The sequence below is a fragment of the Canis aureus genome, chromosome 30 (genome assembly GCF_053574225.1).
Source record: "Canis aureus isolate CA01 chromosome 30, VMU_Caureus_v.1.0, whole genome shotgun sequence".
NCBI classification, from domain to species: domain Eukaryota; kingdom Metazoa; phylum Chordata; class Mammalia; order Carnivora; family Canidae; genus Canis; species Canis aureus.
Window position 1 is genome coordinate 38,547,275 of NC_135640.1, and position 14,336 is coordinate 38,561,610.

The 14,336-nt window shown below is 42.5% G+C and overlaps 1 long non-coding RNA gene across 1 annotated transcript; it reads left to right on the forward strand.

Moving 5' to 3' along the window:
* The first annotated feature begins 9,637 nt into the window (after positions 1–9,637).
* Positions 9,638–13,709, forward strand: LOC144301979 (uncharacterized). The gene is made up of 2 exons (XR_013368904.1): positions 9,638–10,188; positions 11,757–13,709. It is a non-coding gene; the product is annotated as an uncharacterized LOC144301979 (long non-coding RNA).
* The last annotated feature ends 627 nt before the right edge of the window (positions 13,710–14,336 follow it).

Genomic DNA, 14,336 nt, shown 5'->3' on the forward strand with positions numbered 1-14,336 from the left:
GAAAATTAAATCCCAGGATCTTATTTGCATTGTTCATTTGATTCAGAATAGTTTCAAATAATCAAAAATTTGATATTACCGTAAATTCTAAATTAAAGATATCTAAATCCATGAGGTTATAATTTACAGTTAAAATAACCAGGTGCTTAAAAAATGTAGTGTCCTTCCCCATATGGACGACATTCCTCTCTTGACAGTGTCAGATCCTGGATCTAATGAGGCAGCATTAAATATAAATAATGTGCTTCTCCCCCACTGCCAAACCAGATGACATACTCACCAGTGGGGAGCAGGGACATTTACTTTCAGAGCATTGCGGAAAGTGTCCTAAGGACAAACAGAGGATCAGAGAGAGGTAGTAAAACAAACAGACAAGCAGCCGGGCAGCCAGCCACAGTGGTTTAAAAAGAGCTTCCATATGCTGGGTCATAAGGTTTGCACTACTGGGTATTTACCCCAAAGATACAGATGTCAAAATGAAGGGGCACCTGCACCCCAATGTTCATAGCAGCAAGATCCACAATAGCCAAATTGTGCAAAGAGTCCAGATGTCCTTTGACAGATGAATGGATAAAGAAGATGCAATATATGTATATAAAATACACACACACAATGGAATATTACTCAGCCATCAGAAAGAATGAAAACCTACCATTTTCATTGATGTGAATGGAACTGGAGGGTGTCATGCTGAGTGAAATAAGTCAATCATTCTCTGGTCAATTATTATATGGTCTCACTCATATGTGGAATATAAGAAATAGTGCAGACGACCATAGGGGAAGGGAGGGGAAATGGAATTGGAAAAAAATCAGAGAGGGAGACAAACCATGAGAGACTCTTAGCTCTGGGAAGCAAACAGAGGATTGCTGGAGGGGAAGTGGGAGGGGGGTTAGGGTAACTTGGTGATGGTCCTTAAGGAAGGCACATGATGGGATGAGCACTGGGTGTTATATGCATCTGATGAATCACTGAACTCTACTTCTGAAACTAATAATATCCTACATGTTAATTAGTTAAATTTTAATTTAAAAAGAGCTTCTGATGTTTAGGTTTGATGTTTAGGTCACTTATTGGCTTTTTTCACCCTCAGATATGTGTGCTGAGGGTGTCTCTAGGGGGCTGAGTGGATCTGCTATGAAGAACAACCTGGAAGGAGCCAGGTAGAGCCATATAAAGCTTCAGAATAATTTCAGAATACAAGGTTTTCAGTCTTGCCTTCTCAGATTGCAAAAGTAGTGTGTTCATTGTAGCAATCTTGGAATATTCAAATAAGGCTCCCCCACCCTAAATTTGAATAATTTGCTAGAGCTATTTGTAGAATTTGGGAAAACGGTTTACTTGCCAGATTACTGGTTTATTACAAGGGCTATTAATGGATATGAATGAGTAGCCAGGTGAAGACATACACAGGGAGAGAGCCAGAAGGGTCTCGAGCATAGGAGCTTCTGCCCCTGTGATTTGGGGTGCACCACTCTCTTGGCACAAGGATGTGTTCTAGAAGCTCTCCAACCATCATCCTTTAGGGGTTTTATAGAGGCTTCATTTTGTAGGCACAATTGATTACATCATTGGCCTTTGGAGATTAATTCAACTTCCATTTTTTTTCCTTCTTCCAGATAGAGACAAAACATGGGGCTGAGAATTCCAACCTGCCAGTTCCAGGGTTGGTTACCCTGGTAACCAGCCTCCATCCTTAGGGACTTTCCAAAAGACACTTCAATAACATAAACTCAGGTGTGATTGAAAAGGGCTTTTTAATGAATGACAAAAGGCATCTTTATAGAAATTCCAAGGGTTTTAGAAGCTCTGTGCTAGGAACAGGGCTGAAGGCCAAAAAATTATATTTCTATCAATCAATCAATCAATCAATCAATCATCATCTATCCATTTACTTATATCAATGTGAATTCCTCCAGAGAAACAGAACCAGTAGCATATTATTTACGTATATTTCTAGCAAAGCAAGGCTGAAATCCATAGGATAAGCCATCAGGAAGGGCAGGCTGGAAATCTTGGCATGAACTCAAGCTACCATCTGAAGGTGGAATTTCTCCTGAGAAGCCTCAGTTCTGCTCTAAAAACCTTTAGATTGTTTGGATCAAGCCCACCCAGATTATCGAAAATATTCTCTTTTACTTTGAATCAATTGATTATAGACACATCACATCTATAAAGTGCCTTCTCAGCAACACCTAGATCAGTGTTTAATTGAATAACCAGAGACTGTAACTTATCCAATCCAGCTTAACACATGGAACTTACTCATCTGTTTATCTATTATCTATCTATCATCTATCTATCTATCTATCTATCTATCATCTTTATCATCTATGTATCCATCCAACTGTCATCTATCTACTGTGAGCACTTTCTTACTATACATTCTTTTGTATAAACTATGATCACATTCCTGGTTGTTTTTTTTTTTGTTTTTTTTTTTTTAAGAAAGGGGAGTTACCAAATGAAAGATGACAACTTATTTTAAAATTCTGAATTATATAGGTCAGAGGTCAGCAGACTTTCTCTATAAAGGGCCAGATAGTAAATATTTTTGGCTTTGTGGCCCATACATCTCTGTCACAACGACTCCACTCTGCTGTTGCAAAGCAAAAGCAGCCACAGACAATGTATAAAAGGATGAGCATGGCTGTGTCCCAATAAAACTTTATTTACAAAGATAGGTGTTGGGCTGGACTTTGCCCCAGGATAGACTAATTGCAAAGGGATGTTTTTAGAAACAGTGGAAAAGGAAGCTTGCAAGAGCAGCTGCTGAGGGCAGATGTGGGTGTGTGTGTGGGGGGAGAGGACAGGGCACCTCAGTGCTCACAACAAGAGCTACTGTGTGAAAATCGTGACCATGGTTGAGTTCCATGTGAAGCCAGCAGTGCTGCTCTCCAAACATGGGGTCTCCTTCCTTCCAAGTGCATGGACTTCGCTGCCCACTTTGATGTTAGGTGTTGATTTGGACAGTGAAGCATAAGCAGGAAGGACATGTTGCTTAGGAAGGACACTTGAAGGGCTAGCATGTGATTTGTCACATTTCTGTCCCAATGCAGCAGTTTTCTGAGGGAGCCTCCCTCACCTGGCCAGCTGAGCAAGTGAGATGCCCCGGCCAACCCACATAGTGTGAGTGAGATGTAGACCTGGACTGTGTGAGGCCACCAAGATTTGAGGTTGTACGTTACTGCGACAGAGCCTAGCGCACCCTGAATGATAGACCTACCATCAACCACAGCCCTTACCTGAAAGAGTACCCCATTACTACCTGTCTTTCGGACCCTACCTTACTTGTCTTCATAACGTATACCACAATCCAGCATACACTTATCTGTTCATTTATTGATTATCTCCCCCTCAAGCATACGAGCTTCCCCAAAGCAGAGACTTCTACGGTGCTCATTGCTGTCAAAGTGTAGTATGTATTTATTATGCGAATTAATCAACATCACTGAAAGCCTTGACCATATAAAGAAGCACTTACTAAATACAGGGTATTGCATCAGGAGTGATATGCAGGATCTTAGTTCTCACAGAGCCGTGTGGCTGAATATTGTTATGCTTCTTTTTCTGTATAGGTGAATTACTCTCATTTTACTTTTTCTTTAAAAAAATGATTTTATTTATTTATTCATGAGAGACACCAGAGAGAGGCAGAGACGCAGGCTGAGGGAGAAGCAGGCTCTCTGCAGGGATCCCGATGTGGGACTCAATCCCAGGATCCCGGGGTCATGACCTGAGCCCAAGGCAGACGCTCAGCAGAAAAGGCAACAGTGAGCATCTGCTAGCAAGATGGAAGTTACAATCTTATGTGATTACAGAAGGGACATCCCATCACTTTTGCTCTGGTCCATTGGTTAGAAGCCACTCAGAAGTCTCACTCATGCTCAAAAGGAGGAATTTACACAAAAGCACGAATGCCAGGATGCAAGGGCTGTTGAGACTATCTGGGAGTTCAGACAGATGAAGTCACCTGCCCAGGGCCATGTGGCAGGTGCGCTGGTAAAGACCTTGCTTCCCAGAACTTACCTCACGGAGATGGTATCAGAACTATAGGCGAGGGGCGCCTGGGTGGCTCAGTTAAGTGTCTGACTCTTCATTTTGGCTCAGGTCGTGACCTCAGGGTCATGAGATCAAGCCCTGGGTTGGGCTCTGTGCTGACCATGGAGTCTGCTTGAGATTCTCTCTTTGCTCCCCTACTCCCCACTCCTGTGCACTCTCTCTGTCTAAAAAAAAAAGAAAGAAAGAAAGAAAGAAAGAAAGAAAGAAAGAAAGAAAGAAAGAACGAACTCTAGGTGATTATGGATGAAAAAGTAATTTGTATTCCCTGAAGCATCATACAAATACTAACTTCGTTCTCACTAGGGTCAGAATCTGGGCTCCAATACATTTTTTTTTTTTAAGATTTCATTTATTTATTCATGAGAGACACAGAGAGAGAGGCAGAGACACAGGCAGAGGGAGAAGCGGGCTCCGTACAGGGAGCCCGATGTGGGACTCGATCCCAGGTCTCCAGGATCAGGCCCTGGACTGAAGGCGGCGCTAAACCGCTGAGCCACCAGGGCTTCCCAACTAATACATTTCTAATTTTTTTCTTTTTTAAAATGTGAAATAGAAAATTTAGATTTACTTTCAAAAAGAAATCAACTTCTAATGGCCTGAGATGATGAAACAAATTTCTTTTTTTTTTAAATTTTTTTTTGGGTCAATACTTTTTTTTTAAATAAATTTATTTTTTATTGGTGTTCAATTTACCAATATACAGAATAACACCCAGTGCTCATCCCGTCAAGTGCCCCCCTCAGTGCCCGTCACCCATTCCCCTCCATCTCCTGCCCTCCTCCCCTTCCATCACCCCTAGTTCGTTTCCCAGAGTCAGGAGTTTTCATGTTCTGTCTCCCTTTCTGATATTTTCCCCACATTTCTTCTCCCTTCCCTTATATTCCCTTTCACTATTGTTTATATTCCCCAAATGAATGAAAACATACACTGTTTGTCCTTCTCCGATTGACTTACTTCACTAAGCATAATACCCTCCAGTTCCATTGAAACAAATTTCTTGAACCTAAAAATACTTTGTGTCTTCTGGTAACATAATAAGTTTATATCTCTACATTGGTAACAGAAGCCAGTGGAACTATTTCTGCTCACCTCCTCTTTGTCTTTTTATTTGGGCGAACAATGTGTTCAGCTAAAAGAGTACATTTCTCATCCTCTGCAGGAGGCGTGGACATCTGAGTGAAGTCTGGCCACTGTGTGATATGGGGCTCCCAGGGGGAGGCCTGGCAGCCGGGTGGCTCAGCCTGCCTGTACGTCCTCCTCAGCTTTCTTCTTTCCTGCTCCAGCCACCAGCTGGGCTGTGAGAGGATGCTGGGAATGACAGCTTCATGCTGAGGGCAGAGAGAAGAAAGCAGGACTCTGGGAACTGGTTCAGCACTGCTTACCTCTGGGCTTCTTCTTCTTTTTTTTTTTTTTAATAAGATTTTATTTATTTACTCATGAGAGACACGGAGAGAGAGGCAGAGACACAGGCAGAGGGAGAAGCAGGCTCCATGCAGGGAGCCCAATGCGGGACTTGATCCCAGGACCCCAGGATCATGGCCTGAGCCAAAGGCAGATGCTCAAGCACTGAGCCACCCTGGTGCTTCTTCTTCTTTCTTTCTTCTTCTTCTTCTTCTTCTTCTTCTTCTTCTTCTCTTCTTCTTCTTCTTCTTCTTCTTCTTCTTCTTCTTCTTCTTTTCTCCCTCCTCCTCCTCCTTCTTTTCTTCTTCTTCTTCTTCTTCTTCTTCTTCTTCTTCTTCTTCTTCTTCTTCTTTCTTCTTCTTTCTTCTTCTTCTTCTTCTTCTTCTTCTTTCTTCTTCTTCTTCTTCTTTTCTTTCTTCTTCTTCTTCTTCTTCTTTTCTCTTCTTCTTTTCTTCTTCTTCTTCTTTCTTTTCTTCTTCTTCTTCTTCTTCTTCTTCTTCTTCTTCTTCTTCTTCTTCTTCTTCTTCTTCTTCTTCTTCTTCTTCCTTCTTCTTCCTCCTCCTCCTCCTCTTTTCTTCTTTTCTTCTCTTCTTCTTCTTCTTCTTCTTCTTCTTCTTCTTTTCTTCTTCTTCTTCTTCTTCTTCTTCTTCAGATTTTATTTATTTATTTAAGAGAGTGAGAGAGAGAGAGAGAATGAGTCAGGGAGGAGGGACAGAGGGAGAGGGAGAAGCAGACTCTCCATTGAGCAGGGAGCCTGCCCAGACTTCTGACCTACAGAAATAAATGGGTGCTCCTTGAAGCCACCAAGTTTGTGGTGGTTTGTCACTCAATCACAGAAAACTCATCCAGTGATATTGTGCTAATTTCTTGGTCCAGGCTTTAAAAGACTAGCAGCTTTTTTATATATGTGGAACAATGGCTTTTTTGTATAATGGAACAATGGCTCTTGGGCTCCAACTCCAAGGAAGCCCAAGAGCTCCTAGGAGAGGCCCTTGTGGAGAACAGAGACTCTGTGCAGCCACAGCCCTGCGCCCCGAAAATAGCCAGGACCACTCTCCAGCCTGTGACTGAGCCGCCTTGGCAGAGCAGTGGCGATGTGGGGAGCAGGGAGGGGGTCCTCTAGCCGTGGTCGATCTGTCCCAGCTGATGCTGTGTGAGGTGGACAGGCTACTTCCGCTGAGCCCTGTCCAGATTGCAAGATAAATGATTGTCCTTGTTTTTAGCCATGGAGTTTTGGGGCGCTGTAAATACAGGGTGAATTTTCTGCTCTTTGCCCTGGACCAAAATTGCTGATTATTTCACCCATGATGTGAATGATATTAAAAGGAACATAAAGCCATTAAAGACGTTTCTACCTGAGGGGGAGAAAACAGCCCTTGCGGCTGTTAAGGGCACATTATCCCAGCCGACTTCCCTCCTGGGATTTCGTGAATCATGGAGTGCAAGGGAAGGAGAGCATCTTGCAAATCCCTAGTCACAAGAGTGGTTTATTAACTTTGCATTCCAGTTAACCACATTCACAAATATGACAGGTTCCCATGCTGCTGAGGGTGTGGTGAAACCAGTCATCTTCGATACTGCCTATGGGATCATAAGTTGGCATCGTTCTGGAAACTTTTAACTTTATCAATCATTGTAAAGTGACTAATGTTTTTACATTATTGGAATGAAAAGAGCCTAATGTAGATACAGTACCAAATGCAAAATACAGCCTAGCCCAACCCTCTCTACACAAACATACATTCATTTCAGTATTATTTGAAATTGAAGAGATGGAAGCAACATGATGTTTAACCACATGGGTATTCTTATTGTCATTATGATACACACATAATGATGTTATATTATGTATCATAATAGAGCATATTACCATGAAGCCATTGAGACAGTGTGAACGAACGGTTTTTAATGATAGGGAACAACGCTTATGATATAGTGTTAAATTAAGAAGGATATAAAATCACATTCTACTATATAATACATGAAAGTTGGTTCTTCAAGTCAAAGATTTCTAGTAGCTAAAATATAGATGCAGCTTCATGTTTAATAATAAAAAATTCTTTATTGTATTTTTTTGTTGTTTCTCTGGAATTCAAATTTGTTTGTTTTTATTTGTTTTTATTGGAGTTCAATTTGCCAACATATAGTGTAACACCCAGTGCTCATCCCATCAAGTGCCCACCTCAGTGCCCGTCACCCAATCCCTCCATCTCCCTGCCCACCTCCCTTTCCACCACCCCTTGTTCATTTCCCAGAGTTAGGAGTCTCTCATGTTCTGTATCCCTTTTTGATATTTCCCACTCATTTTTTCCCCTTTCCCCTTTATTCCCTTTCACTATTTTTTATATTCCCCAAATGAATAGACCATGTAACGATTGTCCTTCTCCGATTGACTTACTTCACTCAGCATAATACCCCCCAGTTCCATGCACGTAGAAGCAAATGGTGGGTATTTGTCATTTCTAATGGCTGAGGAATATTCCATTGTGTACATAGACCACAGCTTCTTTATCCATTCATCTTTCAATGGACACCGAGGCTCCTTCCACAGTGTGGCTATTGTGGACATTGCTGCTAGAAACATCGGGGTGCAGGTGTCCCGGCGTTTCACTGCATCTGTATCTTTGGGGTAAATCCCCAACAGTGCAATTGCTGGGTCGTAGGGCAGGTCTATTTTTAACTCTTTGAGGAACCTCCACACAGTTTTCCAGAGTGGCTGCACCAGTTCACATTCCCACCAACAGTGCAGGAGGGTTCCCCTTTAAAGAATTCTTTAAATAACTGATGGTCCATCCACAAAACAATACTTTTTAGCCACTTAAAATTGTTTTGTAAGGATACATAAATTTATGGAAAGATACTGAGGCCATTTGGTTAAGCGGTTGTATTAGCTCCCTAGGCTACTGATGGAAGTGCCTTAAAATAAGACACATTTATTCTTTCTGTGTTCTAGAGGCTGGAAGTCTGACATCAGGGTGTTGGCAGGGCCTGGCTCCCTCTGAAGGGTTTGGGGGAGACCCCTTCTTTGCATCTTGTAGCTTCTGGGTGTTTCTTGTAGGCACATCAGGCCAATCTCCACCTTTGTTATCACTTTGTACGCTCCTTGTGTGTGTCTTCATGCGAATGTCCTTCTGTGTATGTCTCTGTGTCCACGTTTCTTTCTTCTTATAAGGACACCAGTCATACTGGATTAGGGCTCTCTATGATCCAGTAGGATCTCACCTAATCTAACTAGCTACATCTGCCAAGACCCTATTTCCAAAGAAGGTCATCCTCTGAGGTTCTAGGGAGATAGGAATTTTGGGGAGACACTATTTAATCCAGTTTAGTGGGTGAGGTTAAAAAAGTCAGACTTTGTATATAAAATTATACATAATCCTTCACCAAAAAGTTAAAAATTATACTTGACATACACACATACACTCGTAGACATACAGATGCACATATGTACACTTTAAAGATTGGAAGGCTTTGTAAGAAATATTCCAGAGTGGGGGATCCCTGAGTGACTCAGCAGTTTAGCTCCTGCCTTCGGCCCAGGGCGTGATCCTGGAGTCCCGGGATCGAGTCCCATGTCAGGCTCCCGGCATGGAGCCTGCTTCTCCCTCTGCCTGTGTCTCTGCTTCTCTCTCTCTCTCTCTCTCTCTCTCTCTGTGTGTCTCTCATGAATAAATAAATATAATCTTTTAAAAAAAGAAGAAATATTCCAGAGTGGGTCTCTCTGGATCGCAAGGTTTTGGGTTCTGCTTTAATGATGTTATTATTTTTCCTGAATTTTCCACATTTTCTACATTGACAACACATTTCTTTTATAGTGAAAACAATACTGAATTAAAATTTTTTAAATTTAATTAAAAAATTAATTTAATTTAAAATTAATTTTTAAATTGTCCAAAATTAATTTAATTTTAAATTAATTTTTAAGTTGTCCAAAATTAAAATAGCTGATCGTGTGGATTGCATTGCACATTAGTTGCTACAAGCAACTTTCCTGGAGGGATTTTGCCAATCCAGGATATTTCAGACTTCTTGCAATGTGCGTGTCTTTTGTAGCAGCAATTGCATTAAAAAATAGACTTACTTTTATTTTTAAACTTTCATTTATTTATTTTTAAATTTAAATCCAATATTATTAACATATACTGTTATTATTAGTTTTGGAGGTAATATTTATGATTCATCACTTGTATACAATACCTAGTACTCATTACTTCAAGTTCCCCCCCTCCCTTAATGCCCATCTAGATTTTTTTATTTTTTAGAGCAGTTTTGGGATCACAGCAACATTGAGCAGAAGGTACAGAGAGTTCCCTCCACACATGGATAATCCCCTCCACGGCCGGCAGCATCCCCAGGCCAGAGTGGTACATTTGTTGCAAATGATGGATCTACAATTGATAGTCATAGTCACACGAAGTCCACAGTTGACCTTAGAGTTATTAAATCTTGGTATTGGACGTGATATGGGTTTTGACAAATGTGTAATGACACCTACCCACCATTACAGTACCATGCAGAGTATTTCCACTATCCTAAAAATCCTTTCTTCTCTGCCTATTTATTCCCCTACTTCCCCAGCAATCACAGATCTTTTTACAGTCTCTGTAATAGCAATCGCAGTCTGCAGAACGGACCCTAAGGAAATCATTAGGCGTAGCCTTCCCGATCCAACAGACACGGTGTTCACCACCTCGTGTGGCATGAAGTCTGATAGAGTCAGCTTAGGTAAGTGATGCTACCTTCAGTTGATGGAATTATGCACAGTCACTAAAAATAATTTACAGTATTTACTGACTGGGGGCAGAGGTTTGTAATATATTAAGTAAATAAAATCTGACTACTGAACAATAGGTCCCATATGAACATTTTCAAGCAGATACATGCCATGCTGTTAACAGAGCTTGTCTGCATGGTGTGCTTAGAAGCAATCTGATTCAAACTTTTCTCCTTTTGGATCACCTGCATTTCCTAACTCTTTTTCATAGTAAATACATATTAATTTTTAAATAAGGAAAATAATAGGAGCCGTTCATTAAAAATGGATAATGCTTATCCATGGGTGATGTTGAGATTATAGACGGTTTTTATTTTATTTTATTCTTCATTTTAGGTTGAGCCTAATATGAAATTGCTCTTTCTGTAGGAAAAAAAATGGTTACGCGTAAGCACTTTTATATTATTACTTTTAATATTAAAAAAATTCTAGGGGGATTATGTCACCTGTTCACTTAGGTTCCTCAAAGGGCTCCTGTTGAGGGGATTTAAGACTGTGACTCTCACACAAATAAATCTAAAAAGGAACACATGTCTGAGATTTTATTTAACTCACTAATTAATGAGGAAACCAACTAGCAAGACATTACAACAGGTTCAGTGGAGAATTCCAAGAACACACATGTACACGCTATCACGGATGCTGAAAAATTTCCAAACAGATGCAAAACTGGCCAATATCTGAAGAGCAAACATCAAGCGTATCTTCACCAAAATTCACTTGCATATCTATATATCCATATACAGGAGTAATTAGTATTACTATCAGTTTCTTAGAGCTTTGTATTAGTCGGGTTCTCTAGAAATAGACCCAGTAGGTGTGTTGTGTGGTACGTGCTGGATGGCTGGTTTGTGCAAGCACACCCTGAACGTCCCTATTAATCACTATCTTGAGACTATATGGATCTCATCCTCCCACTATATTCCCATTGAGCAAGAAATGTAGAAAAATGTGTTGTTCAGTGTTTGAGGTCAGGTGCTCAGGAGACAACCAACCTGGAACATAATGAGGGGTGTCCAGATGGCAGGTCTTCATGTCCTTGGAATGCTGGCCATGCAAGGAGGAAAGGTGACAGGTGGTTGCTAGGCTAGTTGCTACATTATAAAAGCAGCAGGTGGTTTGCCCAATGAGCTACTTCTGGACTCCCTAATGTAAGCTCCCCCAGTGAATCCCTATGTTGATTGCTGTCTCTGGGTCAATTCTTGAGTCTCGTGGGATGACCGCCCACCCTGGGCTTAGAGTCTGCTGGTGCACAGCTGCACGATATGCATGTATATATATATGTATGGTGTATTATGAGAAGCTCACTCATGCAATTTGGGAGGGTGAGGAAGTACAGACCTGGGAGACTTGGTGCTGTGGCTCTCATCAGAGTCTGAAGCCCTCAGTCCAAAGGCCTGAGGACCAGGAGTGCCAATATCCAAGAGCATTGGATATTGGAGAAGGTGGATTATTAATTGCTATTATTAATAAGCAGAGAGAGAAATTTCACTGTTTTTCACCCTTTTGTTCTATTTAGGCCCTCATTGGATTAGATGAGTCTGCCTGCATTCATTCGGGAGCCATATCTGCTTTACTTAGTCTCCGGATTCAAATGTTAACATCTTACCAAGATACCTTCACACACACCCCCAGCAATCGTGTCTAACTGGCTGTCTGGGCACCTTGTAGCCCAGTCAAGTTGATGTATAGAATGAACCATCATACGCTTAGAGTTTTCAATAATGATTGAAGATGGCTCAGGTCCTGTTGCATCAGGTAACTCCATGTGGAGAGCAAGATGGAGTTGCTCATGTCAAGCAGTGACTCATATCAAACAGTGATGTAAGGAGCCAAAGGCATTGCAGCCAAGACCAGATATTGGCCGGTGACACCAGCACCCACCGATGACACCCCCAGACCTGACAGCCAGCAGAAGCATAGGAGGCCTGTAGGGGCCCCAGACGGGTGACATCCCTCAACAAGGGAGGATTTTTGCAGCAAACCATCAGACTTCCCAGACACTGACCCCTCCACATCTGACCACTTCAAAAACACAGCTGCTGCGGAAGGTCCTGCCCAAATGAGGCCCAGGAGCAACAGAGATCCTTGCCTGCTGGGATGTAAGAGGCAGTGCCAGCTGGAAGCGGACCCGGACGGGCCAGAGGCCTTATCTCCACTGTGCACCCACACACTCACTTCGCCTGGGATGGTTCACTTACAACGTCCTGTTCCACCTCATTTGTTGTGTGGCCTGTCTCCTGCCTTGTTTTGTGGGACGTGCAAGAAGCCAAGTTCAACACGCCGTGAAATGTCCCTGAGTTTGGAATCCTGGACCTGCTTCATCATCGCGTGAACCTTGCTTGAGGACCGAATAAAGCCGGCCCTGGGGCAGACACACCTTACGTGTGCACCTTCATAGTGTGCTCACGACACCCCACGAACTTCTTTGCTCATTTCAAAGTTTTTCGCTGCTTTTTCGGACATTTCTTTTTATATGTGAAGATAAAAACCCAATTCTTGACTGTACCCTTTGGTCTGGACCCTGGCTCTCCTCTGGACCAAAGGAAGACCCTGCCCTCCTCCAACCCTCATCCCTTTGCATTCAGGCCCCACTAGGCCCTCTGACTTCCTCGGGCTTGAGGACCTCCCACCGCCCACCTGCTGCACGGACGCCCCCCTTGCCTTGCTTCAAGAGGGGATCCTCCTCAACTTCACCCTCCTACCCACCCCCACCTGAGCTCAAACTTTGTTTCCTCAGGGAAACCCCCTCCCAACCCCTGCACCTTCATCAAAGCTTCTTTTAGAGACTTTGCCACAACTTGAATTTTAGTGTGAATATGTTCTATGTAAATCTGAACTTTGTGATTTTCAAATAGCATAGGCTAAAAATCTTAGTAAATCTTTCTGCTTAAACTTGGAAATAATGCAAACCTTCTAAAGTACCCTTTCCCTCTGCCCCCTGCCCCCCCCACGCCCCCCCAAAAAAGTCCCTCAGGACCGCAGAGCTTCAGAGCTGCATTTCCAATGACCTGTAAACAGGGTTTCCACCCTGGGTGGCTGGTGGACAGAAGTGTCCGCACCCGGGGTCAGCAGCGTAGACCTTGCACTTGCTGTGACACTTCTGTGGTGGTTACTGTTTTTCCACACGCAGGTTGTTATGGCACTTGCAGGGGACCAGAAGATGCTGGAATTATGGTAAGCTGAAGATAAGTGAGACACAGCAGACACCAGACGAGCCCTCCCCTCTCCTGCATGGGGACACTCTTATCACAATCTACGGAACAAACTTTCCTGACACAACCCTTTAGCCTCTCCCAAGCATTCACCTTTCCACGGCTCGCCACGCCTAAAAGCCTACATTTCGTTTCCTTTGTCCTGTCACTTCTCTTCAAATGTATTGTCCCATGAAGACTCCTTTGGGTTACTCTGCGCTGAGTTTCCCCCACCTGTATGCATGCAGCCTGTATTAATAAACTCTCCTTATTCTCTTGTTTTTCTCTTGTGTGTCTTTTGTCAATTTAATTTTCAGGGCCCAAGCCACAACACCAACGAGCATATAGGAAAATTTCTTTCCCCCTTCTCCTACACACTCACGGTTACCATAACTTAAAGTGTCTAGAAGCTCCGACAATATTCTCCAGTGGTAGTGCTGAGGCTAAGACTCTTCTCTAAAGGCCAGTCCTCACGACTCCTGGTGCTGATACTCTAAACAGTAGGAAAATTAAAAAAAAAAATTTTATTTATTTATTCATGAGAGACATACAGAGAGAGGCAGAGACACAGGCAGAGGGAGAAGCAGGCTCCCTGCGGGGAGCCCGATGCGGGACTTGATCCTAGAACCTTAGGATCACACCCTGAACCCAAGGCAGACGCTCAACCACTGAGTCACCTGAACTGAGAAAAAATTTTAAGAAGTATATCAGGGAACAAAATCGGCCACACTGGCCTTGGGTGTTCATTTTTGTGGCTCATTGTTCTGGAATTATGAGTTTTGAATTATGCTTCGCTTTTAGGGACATAGCTCATAAATAAAATGCTACAATCTTGTGTGCATTTGAGAGATTATTTGACTCACGTGTTGATTTCTGGAATCTATCTGTTGTGCGCACCATTTTTT